The 19936-nt window shown below is 38.9% G+C and overlaps 1 long non-coding RNA gene across 1 annotated transcript; it reads left to right on the forward strand.

The window, feature by feature from the left end:
- Positions 1 to 4676: 4676 nt before the first annotated feature.
- Positions 4677 to 5595, forward strand: LOC112846177 (uncharacterized). The gene is made up of 3 exons (XR_003219031.1): positions 4677 to 4752; positions 5132 to 5182; positions 5482 to 5595. It is a non-coding gene; the product is annotated as an uncharacterized LOC112846177 (long non-coding RNA).
- The last annotated feature ends 14341 nt before the right edge of the window (positions 5596 to 19936 follow it).

A 19936-nucleotide genomic window follows, 5' to 3' on the forward strand; every position in this document is an offset into this window, starting at 1 on the left:
GGGGGAAACGGCACCCAGACCCAAGAGATGCGACCCTTTCCCCCGGGGTGGAGGCAAGCAGACCGCCCCAGGCTCCGCAGCAGCAGGGAGGCCGCAGGTGTTCTTCCTGACACTTTGCAATTACATTTAAGTGAATGTTACATTCCTCTAATCCCCTAAGAAGGTCCAGGGGTTGAGGGCAAGTAACAAAATGTGTCTGGGTTGGAAAAAAGAGACAGGGAGGCACAACATTTAAATGAAAGAGTTTTATTAAAGTTTCTAATAACTACTCAACAAAAAGAGACAGACAAGCTGCTATCACCATTTAAAGAAACAAAACAAAACTCAAGCGTTGGTCAGTATTACTGAAAAGTAATAGTCACAGAAAAAAGGGTTTGTCACCAAATACGCTCCTCTTCACCGAGCAGGAGCAAACAGTCACAAAACACAGCTCACTAGCTGCAACCACCAAACACACAGCTCACTAGCTGCAACCACTCACATGGCACTCTGGCCCTAGAGCTCAGCTTTCTCTGGCCTTAACCCTTTAAGACCTACCATAGAACCAAGTCCGCCAGAGCTTATATTATATTTTTACATGCTGTAGTGCCATTTTTGGGAGCATTTCAAGTTGATATACATCAATACAACCATTATAGCCCAAATTTTAATAATATGTATGCATTCAGTGCATAGTAAGTACATAAATTGCAAAAAAGTGCAATAAACTACAAAAAATTTGAAAATCGTTTTTGTGTTTTTTATCATATATTTCTAGTTAGAGAAATTTAAGAGGCTTATCCCTCAAAACTGTAAATACAAAAAAGTTGCACAAAATAGTTTCCCACCACAGGAAATTTATTTTAAGTGTCTTCATAGTTTTATTTTTGAAATACACCCATTTTCATATACTGCAGGAAAAATGAAAATAAATATTATAATGCAAATTTGCAAAAAAGCAGCATATGCATCAAAATAAAGTATTTCCAGCAGTGCAATATGAGTCCTAAGCATCCCAGAAACGACACAGAAAGTCATAAAGTCAAACATAACTTTTAAAAACACCAGTATAGGCTCATGAGGGCCTGGTGGTAAAAGACTACATTTCCGCAAAAATGACGTCACTTCCGGTTTCGGGCAGGTCATGGCGGACATGCGAGAGTTCACGCTGATGGATGCAGGAAGTGTTATGAACAGCTGATCGGATCGGCAAAGCGTGTTTCTGGAATATTATGTTTTTGTTGCTGCAAGCGCTTTTTATGCAGTTTTTGCAAAGCTATATGTGGAAGGAAACTGTGACCTAGGACAAGCTGATGGCATAAGATGAAAGTACAACTCCTCCGGTTTCATATGCAAAAAAAAAATATCGCGCTAGCTTACGTGGTTGCAGAGCTACAGGGATTTAAAAATAGTTACGCAAAACGGAGCGTGTCTGCTCCGACCGGCTTTAAAGGGTTAAGTAAGTCTTATTGCCGATGGGAGTCAGCTGTATAGAAAAAAAGGTGGCACCTAAGGCAGGAGAGACAGCAGGACACACCCACCCAAGGGCAAGCTCAGGAGGCGGCCCTGCTAGGGCCGTAACACCCCCTCCCATAAAAAACAAACCCGTGGTTTGTCACAGAGTGTCCTACACATTGCAAACAGCAAACCGACTAATTATACCCACAATCATTACACCACCAAATTTTAAATATACCACCTACCAAACACCAAAGTAACGATTAGGCATAGCCTGCAGAATCTGCCAACACCTTCTCAATGGGTCCAAAACATGGAATGAGGTTAGCCCAAATACATCAATGTACAGCCAGAAGTTTTAAACATCACACATGGAGGACCCATCAGCCAGCTAGAAGCCCTTATTGAAACACTTTTCAGATGGTTTTTGACTAGACTCTGCTGACAGGTATGCTTGTTAGCCAGTGGTGCAGGCTTGAATGTTTTGAAGGTTTGTGGTGTTCTCAATCTGTTACACTGCATTTCATTTGAAAGACCTGGAAGGTGGCCAACAGGTGGCAGCTCAGAGTTAGTTGCCCTCTTACACTGACCACATGACACCACTGAGCAGTTATGCTCCAAGTGTAGCCTTTTACTAGGCCTGGCAACTGTGTCAGTTGGGAACCACGACTGACTGTTCTCAAGGCAGGCCCGTTTTGCTTTGAGTTTCAGTCTCAAACAGTTAGCAACAAGGTGGCCAGGTTTGTGGCAGAAGAAACATAGCTTTGCTTTGGATCTTGAAACCACAACTTTTTCAGCCTTGCTAGCTGGCTCACTCCTAGCTCTCTAAAATGTGTTATGGTGAGAAGGGATTTCACATTGTACAGCATTTATTTTATGAGTTAAGGTAAACTCATCTGCCAGTGTGGCAGCCTGGTGTAGAGTGGAAACCCTTTGTTCATATAAATAAAAAGCAATACACTAAGGCACCGCATTCTTAAAGTCCTCCACCAGCATTAGCCCACGTAACGACCCCAAATCATTAGCCTGGCTTGCAGAGCACCTCTTATCAAAACGTTTTCTTCTCTTTTGCAAAGTCAAGGTAGGATTGACCCCGTGTCACCTCTAGACCTCGAAAATGCTGCCTATAGGCTTCAGGTACAAGCTCAAAGGCTTTGAGAACAGCACCTTTAATCTTTTCCTAAGCTAGGCAGTCCTCACTAGACAGACTAGAACAAGCTTCCTGAGCCTTACCCATCAATTTACACAACAACATCACCCCCCACATGTCTTGCTGCCACCGCAATGCAGTTACTATGCTTTCAAACACACTGAAGAAGCTTTGAACACTGGATTCACAGAAAACTGGAACCAGGTGGATGTCATTACTTACAAACGAGGCTCAAATTCCATTTTAGGGCTGGAGAAGGGTTAGCAAATACAACGTAAGTAAGACACCACCACACCCTTCTGCCAGCTCAGTCTGAGGTTACCCAAAAATTAATGGTAACTAAACAACTTACTCTTGTTGACCAACTTACGTCTTGCAATATACACATTAACAAATAAATAGAACTTACCCTGTTCTTAAGCACACCAAACTTTACCTACCTATCTTCTGGAGCGTGTTGGGTTCGAGGCAACTTGAAAGGCAGATCTTCAGTAACCGGAGCCCTGAATTGCCTAACCCCAACAGGAAACTAATCCCCACCCAGCATTACTCCAAAAACAAGAAAGGCAAAATAATAAACGAGTGCCTGAAGAAAGAACTTAAAAAGCTCATCTAGACAGTCACCTAACTTAACTGGGAAGATGTATTTTCTTTCTTCTCAAAAGGCAACACGACCGCTATATAAAAGCAAAAAAAACCCAAAACAAAAACCAAATACCACTAATTCAAAACTCCCTTTTCAATCATTCTGGACGAGCCCCCACTTGTTAGGTTCCCCTAAGAAGGTCCAGGGGATGAGGGGAAGTAACAAAATGTGTCTGGGTTGGAAAAATGAGACTGGGAGGCAAAGGAGTTAAATTAAAGACTTTTATTAAAGTTTCTAATAATAACTCAACTAAAAGAGACAGACTAGCGGCTATCACCATTTAAAGAAACAAAACAAAAATCAAGCATTGGTCAGTATTACTGAAAAGTAAGTCAAAGAAAAAAAGGGTTAGTCACCTGAGGGAAGAGAGACAGCAGGACACACCCACCCAAGGGCAACCTCAGGAGGCGGCCCTGCTAGGGCCGTAACACTGAATATTCATGTAAACATGAACTACGTTTAAATGAATGGGGTGGCTGTAGTTCCGGAGGTAGAGCAGGTCGCCTACTGATCGGAAATTTAGTAGTTCGATCCCTGGCTCCTCCAGTTTGCATGTCAAGTATCCTTGGGCAAGCTACTAACCCCAAGTTGCTCTCCGATGCACCCATCGGAGTATGAAAGTAGTCACTAAGCACTCTGTCCAGAAGAAAGTGAATGTGGGTGAATGTGGCATTTTGTATTGAGCGCTTTAAGTACTTCAGGAGAGTAGAAAAGTGCTATATAAGAATCAATCCATTTATCATTTATGCTTAAATGATAGAATGAGATTAACTTATCTATAGCCATGCTTAATTACTTGTGGCCAAAAATGAATGGGAAGTTCCAGAAGAGGTTTAACCTCTTAAACCCCAACGCAAAAGGCAGGAGATCAGGTAGGCTTGGGGCTTAAGAGGTTAAAAGGGTTAACTGAGATACTATTATTATGTGAAATTACCACAAAAATTATTAAAAGATTGTAACTATTGATGGCTTTCATATCCTTCCTTAACGTTTCTCTTGTGCAAACAAAAAAACTGTGTTCATTTTTATTATTTATTTATTCATGTCTTGAAATATCTTATTAAAAATGAATTTGGTACATGGTACTCTGTATAGTTTACATTCTGAAAACTGAACAAGATTTAACATTATTTTGTTCTTCTGTAGTGACTACTACTACTGTACCTTCAATTAAGTCATTGCAAGCTAGTGATGAACATCAAAGTAACAATGCGAGCGTGGGAAACATGAACCAGCCTTCTAATTGTGTCAAATGCAGCAAAAATATGAAGTGGTTACTTGTTCCACCCATTGATAGTGAACTTCCCATCACTGAGGCTTGACTTGTCACAAGAGCAAATCCATCTCACTGGAAACTGCTTTCATTAAACTGCTTTGTTGTATTGCATGAAGTTGTAAAAAGAGTTGATATTAAAACTGTTTGAGCAGCAGGAAAACACGCGTGCTCACTCCTGTAACACCTCAGTCTTCAGGTTTCAGCAAAACAACATGGATGTCAGAGCTCTCGGCATCAGACTGTGTGAGTAATTTTTCAATTTCCACATTTGAAAAAAACAAATTGCTTTAAGAGAAAGGACTGCATTTTTATGAAACGGTTATGAGATTTCAACTTTGTCACATAGCTTTATTCCACATTACAAAAAGGTTAAAGTTATGAATTCCAAAATGTGATGATTTAGTGTGTTTTAGAATAGAATAGAATAGAATTCAATTTTATTGTCATTGCACATGTCACGAGTACAAGGCAACTAAATGCACTTGCCTTTTTAATTTTTATTTTAAAACAAAATAGCCCATAGCCTAGTGGGGAAGTTATGATATGTAACAAAATGTTTTATTAGTACTTGTAAGAGTCAGCAAGTGCCTTCATAAATCAGCAGCTCTTTTTATCTCTTCAGTGATGACGATTATGATTATGAATCTGCTGGGTGTTCAGGGTCAGAGAGTTCGTGAGTACCAGCTATTTTTCTTATCTACATTAACATTATTTTCCATTTGGAGGAAAAAAAAAAGTAGGGTGCAGGTTCTTTTTCCTTGTTTTGTATGTCTCAATCAAATACAGTCCAAAGGTTTTAGTAGTAAAATACTTTTTTTGTGATAATAGCTGATATAAGTAAGTTAATCACATGAGCAAAATATCCCAGATTTTTTTTTAAAAGAAACCCATGTACCCTTTAGGTATTTTAGCGTCCTCTTCTCTTTTAACTTTTTTTTTTTCATTCAACATTTAATCCACACTGTTTCAAAGAGGCGGGCCTTTTCCCTTCTGTGGACCCACATTGGATACTAGGCTTTTCTTTGTTGAATGCTCTGGTACTGTTGCTTGGAATATACTTGATACTTGATGATTGCTGGTGCAGAAGTAAAGGTAATATTTTCCCCAATATAAATTTGTGTTAATTACTTTTGCTTTTTGCACGCTCACATCATGCTGTTAATCAAAAGAGATCTGGAATCATTGCACCATAAATATTGTTAACTGAAAAATGTGTTACATTTATTTGTTGCTTAATGTTAAAAAAATTCCAGGGTTTTTTTTTGTTTGTTTTTTTTTTTTTTTAATGAAGATGTTTTCTGTGTCAACAAAAGCACATAATTCAGGCTCGGCCGAGAATCAAACCAAGTCAGAACACAAATGTTGTGTCTCTTAGTTGTTAGTATATGTGAAAAAAGAAACACAATGTATATTATAACAGCAAGAGGAAGGATATTTAACCAGGCATCTTTTTTTCTTTTCAGTAATAATACCAGAATAATAAGTACATTTATAATTTATAATTAAAATTTTATTCATAATTTTATTTATATTTTTTATAATTAATTTATAAATAAACTAAAACATTTGAAACAAATAAAAAAAAAAACACAAAACAGTCTGCTTTTTGTCTTGTTTTTTCGCCTACATTTTTGTTAAATGTGTACACATTATTTAGATGTGAGTATAACATTCACTCTAATTTTTGAATAAAACTAATTAAAATAATAAAGCTCGTTAAAAGCCTGAGAGGCTCAAAAGAAAAATATTCAAAAAACCTTTTTTAAAGGTTCAGTATTGAGAAAAAAAATGCATATTTCGTGATATATACTTTTTTATTTTTCAATTCTGTGATGCTAGGAAATCAACGCAAAAGCTTGACTAGCTACATTAATGAAATGTAAATAAATGAAAAAAAAATCAAGAAGCTGTTTAGAGCAGCTGATATTTATGTCATTAAGATGAAACTGCAGGAAAAAAACATGGGCTGATGTAAAAGTGACGTTATTTTCTTCTGATTGTCAGATTTTCTTAAGATTTCAAGTTAGACCTATTGAATACAGTGAATAGAAAATATTGTACATCATCACTGATGTTACTGTGGTCGTCTGCCCTCTCACTCCGGCTGTATCTCTCCATTAGATGATGACATGTTATATTCTAGAGCCATTTACTACACCTTACGCCCGTGTGAGACTGAACTCAAAGGTGAGATTAACTGTGACTAATGATTCCTTATGCATTACATTCAGATAATATGTAATATGTGATGTGTATAAAATATTAAATACCAGCAATATTAATAAAACATATTGTTCATGGCAAAAAATTCATGTTTGTTACGAAGATGCCATGTGAAGTTAATTTTGGTGTGTAATACCAACAATAGTATTTTTTCTATTCTTTAAAGAAAATAAATACATTTTTGTTCTTTACTGTTTATATATCTAACAGGTCTGAAAAAAGAGCAGAATGAAGACAAAATCACATCTGAGTGAAAGTGAAGACATTTATCACATATTGTTATTGCTATTGAACAAGCTGTACATCGTCTGCTGGGCATATAACTAAACTATAAAGAACTATAAGTACCAATAAAGTTCACATGCTAACAAATGCTGTTTGTTATGTAGACATTTGTTAAATTAAACCACGTGTTGCTTCTGCTCTTTTTGCTTGTGCACGAATGCTGTTCAAAAGAAAAGAGCTGCTGCAGCTCATTTCTTCTAGACAGCAGGTTCTCACTGTGGTCCACCGCTGATGTAAATCTGTCGCATCGCTTTGTTTTCCAAAACAGATGAACCAAATTTGTGGTAAGCAGTGAAATATGCCTGCAAAGTTTGCTAGTGAAAATGTCTCTGTGTGTGGTCTAGTGCACAGACTGAATAAATGGCGGCTTGTTTCATGCTGCAGCAGAAACTGTTCAGTAGAGTCAAAGAAAACAAACCATTTTTTTTTTTAGATCAGACTGTGTCTCTTGAGAAGTGAGAAGATGATATGTTTAAGATGCTGAGAGGTGGTGCTCAGCTCTCTTCTACTTAAATATGTATAATCATGTCAGGCAAAATATATGTATAAGGATTAAAATGAGCCTTCATGCAATCACTCATTTTTTAAACCATAAACCAGGGAAACAAACAAAACAAAATGTAAATATGCAAAGGTTTAACATTACTCATTTTTTTTAAATTAAATTAACTATTGAAATTTAGACTTTACTGAAATTTGTGTTGTTCATGTTAAAAACACACATCCCTTCCCCACATAGCAAAATTGGTATGGCCCGGATCTGGCCCACACAATGTTCTAACACATGGCCCACATACCGCAAAGAAAGCCCTTTGGTGGTCCAGATCTGGTTTGCCAGAGGTAATCCACACATGGGCCAGCACAAGGCCAGTGGCAGACACACTGGTGGTCCTGTGCTGGCTTGTGCTGGCCCATGTGTGGATTACCTCTGGCAAACCAGATCTGGGCCACCAAAGGGCCGTCATTCTTTGCGGTATGTGGGCCATGTGTAAGTAGGGATGGATACCAGTATCTACGGTGGCCCTGAGAGGCCAGACGGACTGCAACTTCAGAAAACACTTGCAAAAAGAAAAATGCTGCAAAAAGAAAAATGCTGCAAAAAGAAAAACACTTGCAAAAAGAAAAACACTTGCAAAAAGAAAAATGCTGCAAAAACAAAAATGCTGCAAAAAGAAAAACACTTGCAAAAAGAAAAACACTTCCAAAAAGAAAAACGCTGCAAAAAGAAAAACACTTGCAAAAAGAAAAACACTTCCAAAAAGAAAAACGCTGCAAAAAGAAAAACGCTGCAGAAAGAAAAACACTTGCAAAAAGAAAAACGCTGCAAAAGCACACAAAGCACAACGGAAATAGGAAAAAAGACAACGGAAATGTTTCTGGGGAGACAATAACCGGACGGACCAGTTGCACGAACCAAAACATGGCTGTATCCCAATTCAGGGACTGTTTTTCAGGGTCTGCAGCCTTAAAGTACGCAGCCTTAACGGTCCTCAAGGGCCGCACTCAAAGACCGCTGAGGCCGGAAGTGTGAGGCTTGTAGGCTTGTGAGATGGGACGGTCTAGCCTCCGTCGCGCTGCCCAGGTTGCCTAGCAACCATGATACTAACAGCTGGAAACGTTTCATACAGCTTTGTTTGACAGAAATGAAGGAGAACATATTTTGTACATTTGTTTCTACATGAGCTCTGTGTGATTTGATAAGTATCTGAGGCTGAGACCACAGAACTGTAAAACGTGATTGTTGGCCTTCATTTCTGTACTGAACAGTCATTTAAGATTAGCTAGTAAATAACAATTAGCTAATGTTGTTCATGAGACTAAAATCATCTCACTTTGGTAATGTAAATATAATATGGCCAATATTATATTAATCATTATTCGTTATTACAGCAGTGGACATGAACTCTGTGCCAAACACTGAGCTTCAGTAAAGATTCAAGTTGCATTTATTTATATTTCCTATCACCTTAAATCTTCAGTCAAAGACAAGTATCTTTGACAGTGTATCTATAGATGTATTATATATAAGAGACAAATATTGTTTTTTTTAATATGTTGGCATTACTAAATTTGGCTCAATGCTTATATATGTGTGGAAGAAGCAAATGTATGAGCTGTGATAACTGTTTCTGATAGAATGAAGAGTAGACTGATATATGAAATATTCCTTTATTGGGTGAGAAAATCAGACCATGTCATAACTGCTTTAAGTCATACAGAATAGACATCAGAGCCTTAAACAGGCTGACTTCTGCTAAATGGGTCAAACTGGGCAGAAAGTATCCAAACGCATAGCATCCTTATAGAATATGATGTAACACTATAGATCAACTTACCTCAGAACAACAAACACAGCAGTACTACTAATCCAAAATACTCAAAGCTTCATAGAACTGAAACAAACATTTATTTTTAGCTCCATTCTGCTGCTGATACATACTTTAGGTTTCTGAATATTAAACTTGTTGCTGCCTTTCATAGTGAGTAACTTGAAGGCCCTGAGTACTTTCTCCCACACTGAAAACACTGGAATGATAACATTTTTTGAACATTACCTAATAAGACTGATTCAGGACAGATAATTAGTTATTTTAAACTTTCCTAGCAGTCCTTCACAAACAGGGAACAGTCTGTCTATTCTCTCCATCTGTCAGCTGCTGCTGGCTCTTCCTCCTCCTCTTCCTCACACACTGCTGAGTTTGTCCTGGTGGATCATCAGGGGTGCAAAGCCTCACAGATGATGTGCAGCAGTGGGTCCCTCAGTCTGTCCTCACTCTGGACACTTGCAGTTGTCACACATGGAAATCAAATGTGTGATAAGCTGCAGGATTCAAACACAAGTGTAACTTATAAACACATGTTCATACTTTTATTCCACAATCAGAGAGAAAGAAACAGAGAGAGAGTGCAGGACAGACAGACAGGTGACAGTCTCAGGTGTATACACTGCTACAAAACAGCACAAGAGAAGGAGGATTTCGTGTTTGTGTTATTACGAGTGCTAAACAAGAAGAGTTCCCAGATGGTACAGTGGACACATGTGTTACTCCTGTGATTAAAGCATCTTTCTTTCAGCTTAACGAGTGAACCGTCAGCTCGTTCAAACACACGTTAAAGTCCGTTTGGCTCGACACCACCGAACAGAGGCAGCAATGTAACTGACTTTAATTATCCATAAAATCATCAGATTCTCTGTAAGATTAAGGTCGACTACTGAACGGCGTATATTTGAAAGGCTTTAAAACAAAGTAAACGCTGAAAGTACAAACATCGCTAATGTCACATAACTTCGCCGGCATGTGGCCAACAGTAATGTTTTAATGTTCTTCGTTATTAAACATTTGCACATAAATAAGTGACATAATATTCAGTACTTACTTTTGAAAGTTTACTCTTTGGGCGCTCCACTTCTTTGAAGTGTCTCCCAGTGCAATTGTTAGCATGTTTTGGTTCGTGCAACTGGTCCGTCCGGTTATTGTCTCCCCAGAAACATTACCGTTGTCTTTTTTCCTATTTCCGTTGTGCTTTGTGTGCTTTTGCAGCGTTTTTCTTTTTGCAAGTGTTTTTCTTTCTGCAGCGTTTTTCTTTTTGCAGCGTTTTTCTTTTTGGAAGTGTTTTTCTTTTTGCAAGTGTTTTTCTTTTTGCAGCATTTTTGTTTTTGCAGCATTTTTCTTTTTGCAAGTGTTTTCTGAAGTTGCAGTCCGTTTGGCCTCTCAGGGCCACCGTAAGTATCTGACATAAACGGTAGTAACCAGACTGAAAAGCAGCGCACATTTCGGTGCTTTATTTCTGTGCTTTTTTTTACTGAGATGTCACACTTGGATTCTAGCCAATCATTTTACCTTTCCGAGGATAGTAGGTGGGCCCAGGTACGTACGTCGTTTTAGAGCAGAGCTACAGATTAAAAATGCCCAAGGCGAAGCGGTCAAAGTCTGGCTGTACTTCACAGCAAAAGAGTGATTAAGTGCTTTAAGCTGATACTGTGCAAAGGAGGTAACACCTCGAATCTGATGAAACACCTGGCGACATATAGCATTTTGTTAAAAGCTGAGAAATGTGCCATATTTGATAGCTTGCTGCGAGACCTCACACCGAGCACATCTACTGCGGGTGTGGTGCCTGTTATCGGACCCGGGGTTAGCAACATTCCCCAAAAACCCGAAGAGTAGAGTCCTGGTCCCTAGCCCTGCCAGCGTAGCAGAAATGATGACGGATGATGATAGCAGCAGCAGCCGTTCTTCTCTGCGTGAGTAGCTTAATGTTGTTCGTGTGTAATTTACGTTGAGTAGGCTAACCATGTTATTAAATTAATGCATGTAAGCTGAACTAGCAAACACCGTCGTAGTTACATGCGGCTGTCTTCTTGTTTGATGGCAGATACTCCCTTCACCCTGGCCAAAAATGCTAAAATGACCAAAGAAAAAGTGGAAAACAGCTAAACATGAGAGGTTTTTAGACAAAGTTTGTGTTTTTTCCATTAATTAAGCACTGCTTCCATCCAAGAGTGATACCATAAATCCCCTATAGCTGCAGAAAAGGCTAACATTGTTATCTTTTTTCAAAAAAACAGCTGAACATGAGAGGTTTTTGGACGAATTTTGTGTTCTCCATTCTTTAAGCACCGGTTGGAGCACCCTTTAAGCACCGGCACCGTTTCAAAAGTACCGCTTTGGTACTGGTATTGGATAAAACCTAGAAGATACCCTTCCCTATGTGTAAGTTGTGTTCAGCCACGGGCCAGTTGCAGACGCACTGCTAGCCCTGTGCTGGCCCACAACAGTTTCAGCTCTGACCCCAGATGTCAGTCTAGTGCAGGGGTCGGCAACCCGCGGCTCCGGAGCCGCATGCGGCTCTTTAGTCCTTATAGTGCGGCTCCGCGTGGTTTGGGAAAATAAATTAGAAGTATTTAGCTGAAATGCATTTTATTTGTGTCTAGTTCTTTTTTTTAACTTGTAGTTCTAAATTGGAAGATTATTGTGATTTTGAAATATAAAAATAAAATTATATCTTATTATTTTTTCATCGCTCAAAATAAGCGTCACACTCGCGGAAGCCGGTATACCCGCCGAAACGCCATGCATTTATCGAGACTTTCAACCCCAGGTAGGCCAATTATGGATCTTCAGATCCACATTATGGCAGCTGTTCTCCACCGTGAACTATGTTAAAGTCAAACACCGCTCCCGCCTCACAGATGACAGCTTACAGTCCTGCGTAAAGATGAAAGCCCCGATTTGCAGACGCTGTGCGCAGAGGTTCAGGAGCAGAAGTCCCATTGTAAACATATCACGGCAGACCCAATGATGTTTGCATGAACACGCTTTTCAGCATCTATTTATTGACCACTTTTCACACACGGTTGCTATACGCATACAGCCGGCTGTAGCTTTTCAGCTCACAGCCCGACAACACAACAGCAGAGAGAGCACAGACTATAAGGTGGCGAGGCGTGATTGCGGGTGCCGCTCAGGTGCGTCCGACTCCCATGCAGCGGCACTGCAGACTACGCCCCGCCTCACACATTAACAAGGTAAAATAGATATTTAGGCAGAATTTTGCAAATATATATATTTTTTTAGCGGCATAGTGCTTTTTTTCCAATTAGTTTTTAAAAGTCAGGTCAAGGCTCCAAAAGCCTTGACCTGAAAAGGATGGCGGCTCACAACAGTTTTTGTTTGATACATGAATCATTTTAGTTCAGCTGGGTGTCTTTCCTTTTGTTATATTTCTAAATATCTGTTATATTATAAATGTTTTAATTACATAAATAAAATGTAATTTTCTCTGTAAACCTTCATGGATTTCATAAGCAACACACTTTAGTTGCTCTGTGGATTCTTTTAAAAAGCAGTTAAAAACTTTTCTGTTCAAACAAGCCTGTTGTTGATCTACATATTTTATATTCTTTACATTATTTACATTTGATCTTTTACATTGTGTATAATGTCTATTGATTGCATTGTTTATTCTAATATTTGTGTACAGCGCTTTGTGACTGCCTGTCTGTGAAAAGCGCTTAATAAATAAACTTTACTTACTTACTTTAGTTGTAAAAGGTAAAAAACAATATATACAGTGTTATCTTCATTTTAGATTTCAAAAAGTATTCTTTTGCGTGGAAACCAGGTCCAAGTGGCTCTTTGGGTGTTAAAGGTTGCAGACCCCTGGTCTAGTGTGTACCTTAATCAAGCCATGTAATAACAACATGACGAAACTCTGTTCAGACAGTGAATGGACTGATTTTTACAGCGCTTTTCTACTTTTCCAAATTACTCACAGTGCTTTATACAACATGCCACATTCTTTCAATCACACACTTTCTCTAAACTGAGTACTTCCTTACTACATTCCCACACATTTACACACATTTACACTCTTTACATGCAGACTGGAGGAGCCAGGGATCAAACCACTAACCTTCCCATCAGCAGGTGACCTGCTCTACCTCCTGAGCTACAGCCACCCACATGAGTAAACCCTCACTAGGTTTTGGATAAAGTGTACACTCACAAACCTGTCAAACCTGCATTTGAAACATTGGCCACCATAGCAGTATGGTATTGCAACATGGTATTTGGGTCTTCTAATTAAAATAGGGAAATAGGAACATAAATAGTGCCATCATTTACAGACCTGGCCCACATCTGGTTGACGTACACTCTGCCATTACACCAGTCAGTCAGAAGTGCCAGCTTGATGCCGGATCCGGGCCAAACCTGTTTTCTATGAGCCTGGGCCACATAAACCAAACCACAATCAGGCCAGATGTGATACATAAACAGTGCCATCTACGCCAGGCCTGGCCAATATCTGGATGACATACCACTTACCATGACAGAAGTCAGCCAGCAGTGCCAGCTTGATATCAGACCCACATAGCAGCCAGACCTGTCTGCTATGTGGGTCTAATTCATCCATATGCTAGAATGCTACAAATTTTACTTAGTAAACACGCTGTCGATCATCTGCCTAATCACACAAGCCAAGGTGTGAAAACAGGTGTGGGTCACAATCAGCCAGGGTTTCGGGTGAACCCGCTGTGAAACCTAACCCCACCCTATCATGTGATTTCCTGAGGTCAAATGGCCCAGGATGTGAGTGGGCGTTAAGGCGTCTGTGAAGGGATCTCAAAACTGGATTATAGATGGCAGACAGCTGGTGTCATAAACCACCGCCTCTGTTCAAAGATGGTTGTTCAGAGTGGACATAGATGGCTTCTTTCACTACAACCCAACCACAGCATTGTTATTTCTCCATTCGTAGATTCTTTGGTGACTTTTTCTTTAGTTAAATGTATATTTCTCCTATTGTGTGTTGTTTTTAAAGTGTGCATTTTTATGCTTGAAAAAATAAAGAAAAACATCATTTGTGCCAAGAAAAAAAAAAAAAATAAAATGCTGTACTGCTGGATAATAAACTGCAGGGGGCAGATTTTTACAGACATGAAATGACATCACTGCAAATGGATTTAATGTTTAATGGAAGCCAACTTTAAACACTTTTGGAACACTTTGTCTTTTTTTAAGTCATATATGTTTCATATTTGTATTTTCATTTATGTCTTGTTATATTCTCATACAACTGTGTTATTAACAGTTCCAGTTAGTTCTGGCAATATGGAGTTTTGATCCTGCCTTAGACCGAGTATTTTTGTTTAGTCTGTATCATGTTTAACATGAGTTTTATCTGTCTTGACTTTCTGATTGGTGATTATATGCACCTTCATTCAATTACTCAGTGTTCATAGCTCAGTCTTTCCCTTTTTCTTTGTAGAAGCATTCATTTAGTTCTGTGATGGTAACTTTTCTCTGATGTGCTTCACGTATTTGTTTTCCCACATCCTCCTTCTTCCCTGGTTCACTGTGGTTTCGGAGTATCGTTTCATTGCATTTGTTGTTTACCTGAGTCCCACATTTCGGTCTTCACTCACCTATAGTACAACAATGATTGGTTAGTTTTAGTCACTGAAAAACAACTTGTAAGTTGGTTTATGCATAATAACGTTTATGCGTAATTGTGATATTAATGACAGCTGATGCTCTTCATGCAAAGCTGTGAAATCTGTTTCTATTAGCATTTTTGAATAATTGATAAATATCCTTTCTGCAAACCTAAATTGCAAATTACACCCATAATTTTGACAATAAAGGGCTGTTCTATTCTAAATTACTAAATCTGGTGTAGCAAACGTTCCATGGTGTTTATGAACCTTTTAATTTAATATTCAAGATTATTCTGCATGCCATTATGAAAGACCTAAAATGATGATTTACCATTGTTTTCTCATTTAAGCCTTTCTGTTTTTTCAGACATCATTTAGACTCTTAAATTACAAAATACATAACTAATCCAGACAGTCACAAAATTATTATTAATACTATTATTATTAGATAAAAAATGAGTCGGTCAGGCAGATTACTGGGCACATGTAGGAATGGCATTGATTTTCTCTCTAATCTTGAATGTCCTTTTTTCCTAAAATTTGAAATCAAGTTGTAACAGCCACAATGGTGTGGTGTCCCTTTAAGACACCCAAGTCGAGGGTTGATGGTGTCATCAGTATGCGCCACTGCTCTCTGTCTCTGTGATTGGCTGTGTCCCAATTCAGGGTATGCACGCTTGAAGTACGCACACTACGCGTACTACGGACGGTGCGTACTATAAGTACGGGAAGTGCGGAAGTGAGAGGCTTGTGAAATGGGACGGTCTAGCCTTCGTCGCGCTGTTCAGGTTGCCTAGCAACCATGATACTAACTGCGAGAAACGTGTCATACAGCAGTGTGTGACAGAAATGAAGGAGAAAAAATGTTCTGTTGGTTCTTCATTTTTGTCATGACATCACTTGTATTAGTTGAGTATCTGAGGCTGAAACCACGGGACTGTAAAACATGATAGTTGGGCTTTATTTCTGTACTGAAGTCATTTCAAGATTAGTTAGTAAATAACAATTAGCTAACGTTGTTCATGAGACTAAAATCATCTCACTGTGGTAATGTAAATATAATATGGCCAATATCATATGTATTGTCAGATTATTATGGTATATATATGTATATATATATGTATATTACAGCAGTGAGCTTGAACTCTGGGTCAAAGATTAAAGTTGCCGTTATTTATATTTCCTATCACCTTAAATCTTCACTCAAAGACAAGTATCTCTGACAGTGTATATATAGATGTATTATACATAAGAGACAAATATTGTTCGTTTAATATGTTGGAATTATTACATTTGGCTCAATGCTTACATATATGTGTAAAAAGGAAAATGTACGAGCTGTGAAAACTGTTTCTGATACAATGAAGAGTAGACTGATATATTAAATATTCCTTTATTGGGTGAGAAAATCATACCATGTCATAACTGCTTCAAGTCATACAGAATAGATATCAGAGCCATAAACAGGCTGACTTCTGCTAAATGGGTCAAACAGGGCAGAAAGTAAACAAACACATAACATCCTTATAGAATATGATGTAACACTATAGATCAACTTACCTCAGAATATATAAAGCATATAAACAATTACAGCAATATGATGCAACAAACACAGCAGTACTACTAATCCAAAATACTCAAAGCTTCATAGAACTGAAACAAACTTTTATTTTTAGCTCCATTCTGCTGCTGATACATACTTTAGGTTTCTGAATATTAAACTTGTTGCTGCCTTTCATAGTGTGTAACTTGAAGGCCCTGAGTACTTTCTCCCACACTGAAAACACTGGAATGATTAACATTATTTGAACATTACCTAATAAGACTGATTCAGGACAGACAATTAGTTATTTAAAAATTTTCTAGCAGTCCTTCACAAACAGGAACAGTCTGTCTATTCTCTCCATCTGTCAGCTGCTGCTGGCTCTTCCTCCTCCTCTTCCTCACACACTGCTGAGTTTGTCCTGGTGGATCATCAGGGGTGCAAAGCCTCACAGATGATGTGCAGCAGTGGGTCCCTCAGTCTGTCCTCACTCTGGACACTTGCAGTCATCACACATGGAAATCAAATGTGTGATAAGCTGCAGGATTCAAACACAAGTGTAACTTATAAATACATGTTCATACTTTTATTCCACAATCAGAGAGAAAGAAAAAGAGAGAGAGTGCAGGACAGACAGACAGGTGACAGTATCAGGTGTATACACTGCTACAAAACAGAACAGAGAAGGAAGATTTAGTGTTTGTGTTATTACGAGTGCTAAACAAGAAGAGTTCCAGATGGTTCAGTGGACACATGTGTGACTCTTGTGATTAAAGCATCTTTCTTTCAGCTTAACGAGTGAACCGTCAGCTCGTTCAAACACACGTTAAAGTCCGTTTGGCTCGACACCACCGAGCAGAGGCAGCAATATAACATAGCTAACATTAACAGTGCAGTGAATCCTGCTTGTGCCGTGATACTCAGGACTGCAAACCGAGCAGCATCACTGACTTTCAGCTTGTTGTGTTTGTGGATATATGACTGACTTTAATTATCCACAAAATCATCACATTCTCTGTAAGATTAAGGTCGACTATATATATATACATATGTATGTATATATATATATATATATATATATATATATAGAAGTAAAGGCTTTAAAACCAAGTTAATGCTGAAAGTACAAACATCACTAATGTCACATAACTTTGCCGACATGTGGCCAACAGTAATGTTTTAATGTTCTTAAACATTCGCACATAAATAAGTGCCATCATATTCAGTACTTACTTCTGACAGTTCACTCTTCGGCCGCTCCCTTCTGCCGTATTTTTTGGCAAAATTATCAACACCCACCGCTGCGCTATGAATTGTGGGATATATGGGGCCACGAAGCGTGCACCAGACCACGCTTGATATTTCGGGAAATCGACGGCGCATTTGGAGTATGCATTTGAAGTACACTTTGAATTGGGACAGCCGTCGTCGCGTGGCGGTGACGTATTCGCACTTGAAATGCGTACTTCAAGCGTGCATACCCTGAATTGGGACACAGCCATTGTCTGGACATGTGCTTGCACGCTAGTGCATGAGGTGGGACAGATGTTATGTTTTACCTCCCCAGACACCCTTTTATTTTTGCAACGTATGGGTTGTATGATCACTGTGCGCTGTTTGTTAAGCTGCAGCCGTTCAACCGGGCTTGTATGGTTGGTGAAGAGAATGTGCATTAAAGGATACGCTGTGGAATTCTTAGTACCAGTGTGATCGTGTATTCTTCCTACTATCCTGCTAAGGTTTCTACCGCCTCCTCTCAAGCACTAAACACAACCCAACGTTCCAAAATCTAATGAATACATTGAATAACAGACAGACATCATTAGTATTGATGTGGTTATTATTCCCCTCACTCTTAATGTCCCGCTCCATCACAAGATGAAGATGCATCACCCTCTAGACCAGCAGTTCCCAAACTTTTTTTGCTAGGCCCCCCCTTTGTTTTACAAGAAAAATGTTCGGCCCCCCCGGGCGCGCGTGCACGCACAAACATATCCTCCAACCACACACCCATATTTTGCTCCATTGCGGTTTATTTCACACCTCAATCATTTAGTAAAAAATTAAGCAAATACAAGTAATCTGCAATAAATGGTAGGTAGTAAGAAAGTAAACTACTAACTCTTTTACGCTACGTCCGCACCTACACGGGTATTTTTGAAAACGCAGTTGTTTCGTCCACACGTAAACGGCATTTCGAATCACCGGAAACGGAGATTTTTTAAAACTCCTTTTTTGCGTTTACGTGTGGACGAGGAATACAGAGTTCGTCACGCAACGTCAAAGGTATGTGCCTTTTTTCACGTCACGCTGTGCGCCACATTATTGTTTACATGAGATGAATTGCAGAATGGCGGATAGAGACAAAATACTGTTACTGTTAATCTTATTGTCTTCAGTTTTTACACGCTTACATACACACACGCAGTTACTGTCCCTCCATTTACAAAGGCAGAGGCGTCATGGTGTAATTATTTTATGTGTAGTTGTTTTTTTTTCCTGTGTAATAATATTGAACATTGCTATCAATACATTTTTCAAAAAATGCCTCTCTGTGCAAAATGATTTCAAAAACATAACCAGCTGTAGGATACTGTTTTGTCTGTGATTTGAACCGAGGGAACAAATCGTGGCAGGAACGGCCTGATGTTATTTGTATCCCGCTGTAACTTTACTGTATAAAGAGCTAACATTTCCAAAATGTCAGGAATAGTTAGTCATTACAAGAAGTCTTTGTGAACTAAAAATCAAGAATGTGTGATACTGTTTGTCCGTGATTTGAAGAGCCCAGCGCGTGCTCCCGACGAAGGGAAAGCCAATTCTGCAGGGAGACCTACCTCAGCACTTGTGCAGGTGAAACCAAAGGGAAGATATGCTTCACCATACTTTCTAGTCTTTGGCTTAGAATGAAGTTGGTTTGGAAACATATTCAGCGATGCTTCATCTCCTGCTTTGCGTTTGTGTGGGCGCCCCGTGCTAGCAGTGTCCAATTGGTTTTTTTTTTTTCCCCTTTTCATACCCCCCCCCCCCCGCATTGGCTCTGCGCCCCCCCTAGGGGGTGGGCCCCACACTTTGGGATGTTCTGCTCTAGACCAATTTCCTACAGCTTAGACCTCTGTGACACTCAACCGCAAGGTAAGACTAGTTGTGATTCAAAGCCATTTTAACATTAGCGTTAAGAAATCGTAAACACTAAGTAATTCTCAATCATCTAAGACAAATATGTTTTTATTAAGTAAAGTCGTTTGGCTATCACTACACTTCATTTGTGTGTCTTACAGGTTGCAGAGAGAGAGAGCTGATTAAAAAAGTAAGAGCAAAAACAAAGAAGTAACCCAAGTTTATTAGATATTTTTTTTTGTAATTAATCAAGCTGTGCATTTTCAGACATGTTTGTTGGACATGTCTATAAACTGTTAGAGTTTTTCTTTATT

The sequence above is a fragment of the Oreochromis niloticus genome, linkage group LG3, assembly GCF_001858045.2.
Source record: "Oreochromis niloticus isolate F11D_XX linkage group LG3, O_niloticus_UMD_NMBU, whole genome shotgun sequence".
Lineage (NCBI taxonomy): Eukaryota > Metazoa > Chordata > Actinopteri > Cichliformes > Cichlidae > Oreochromis > Oreochromis niloticus.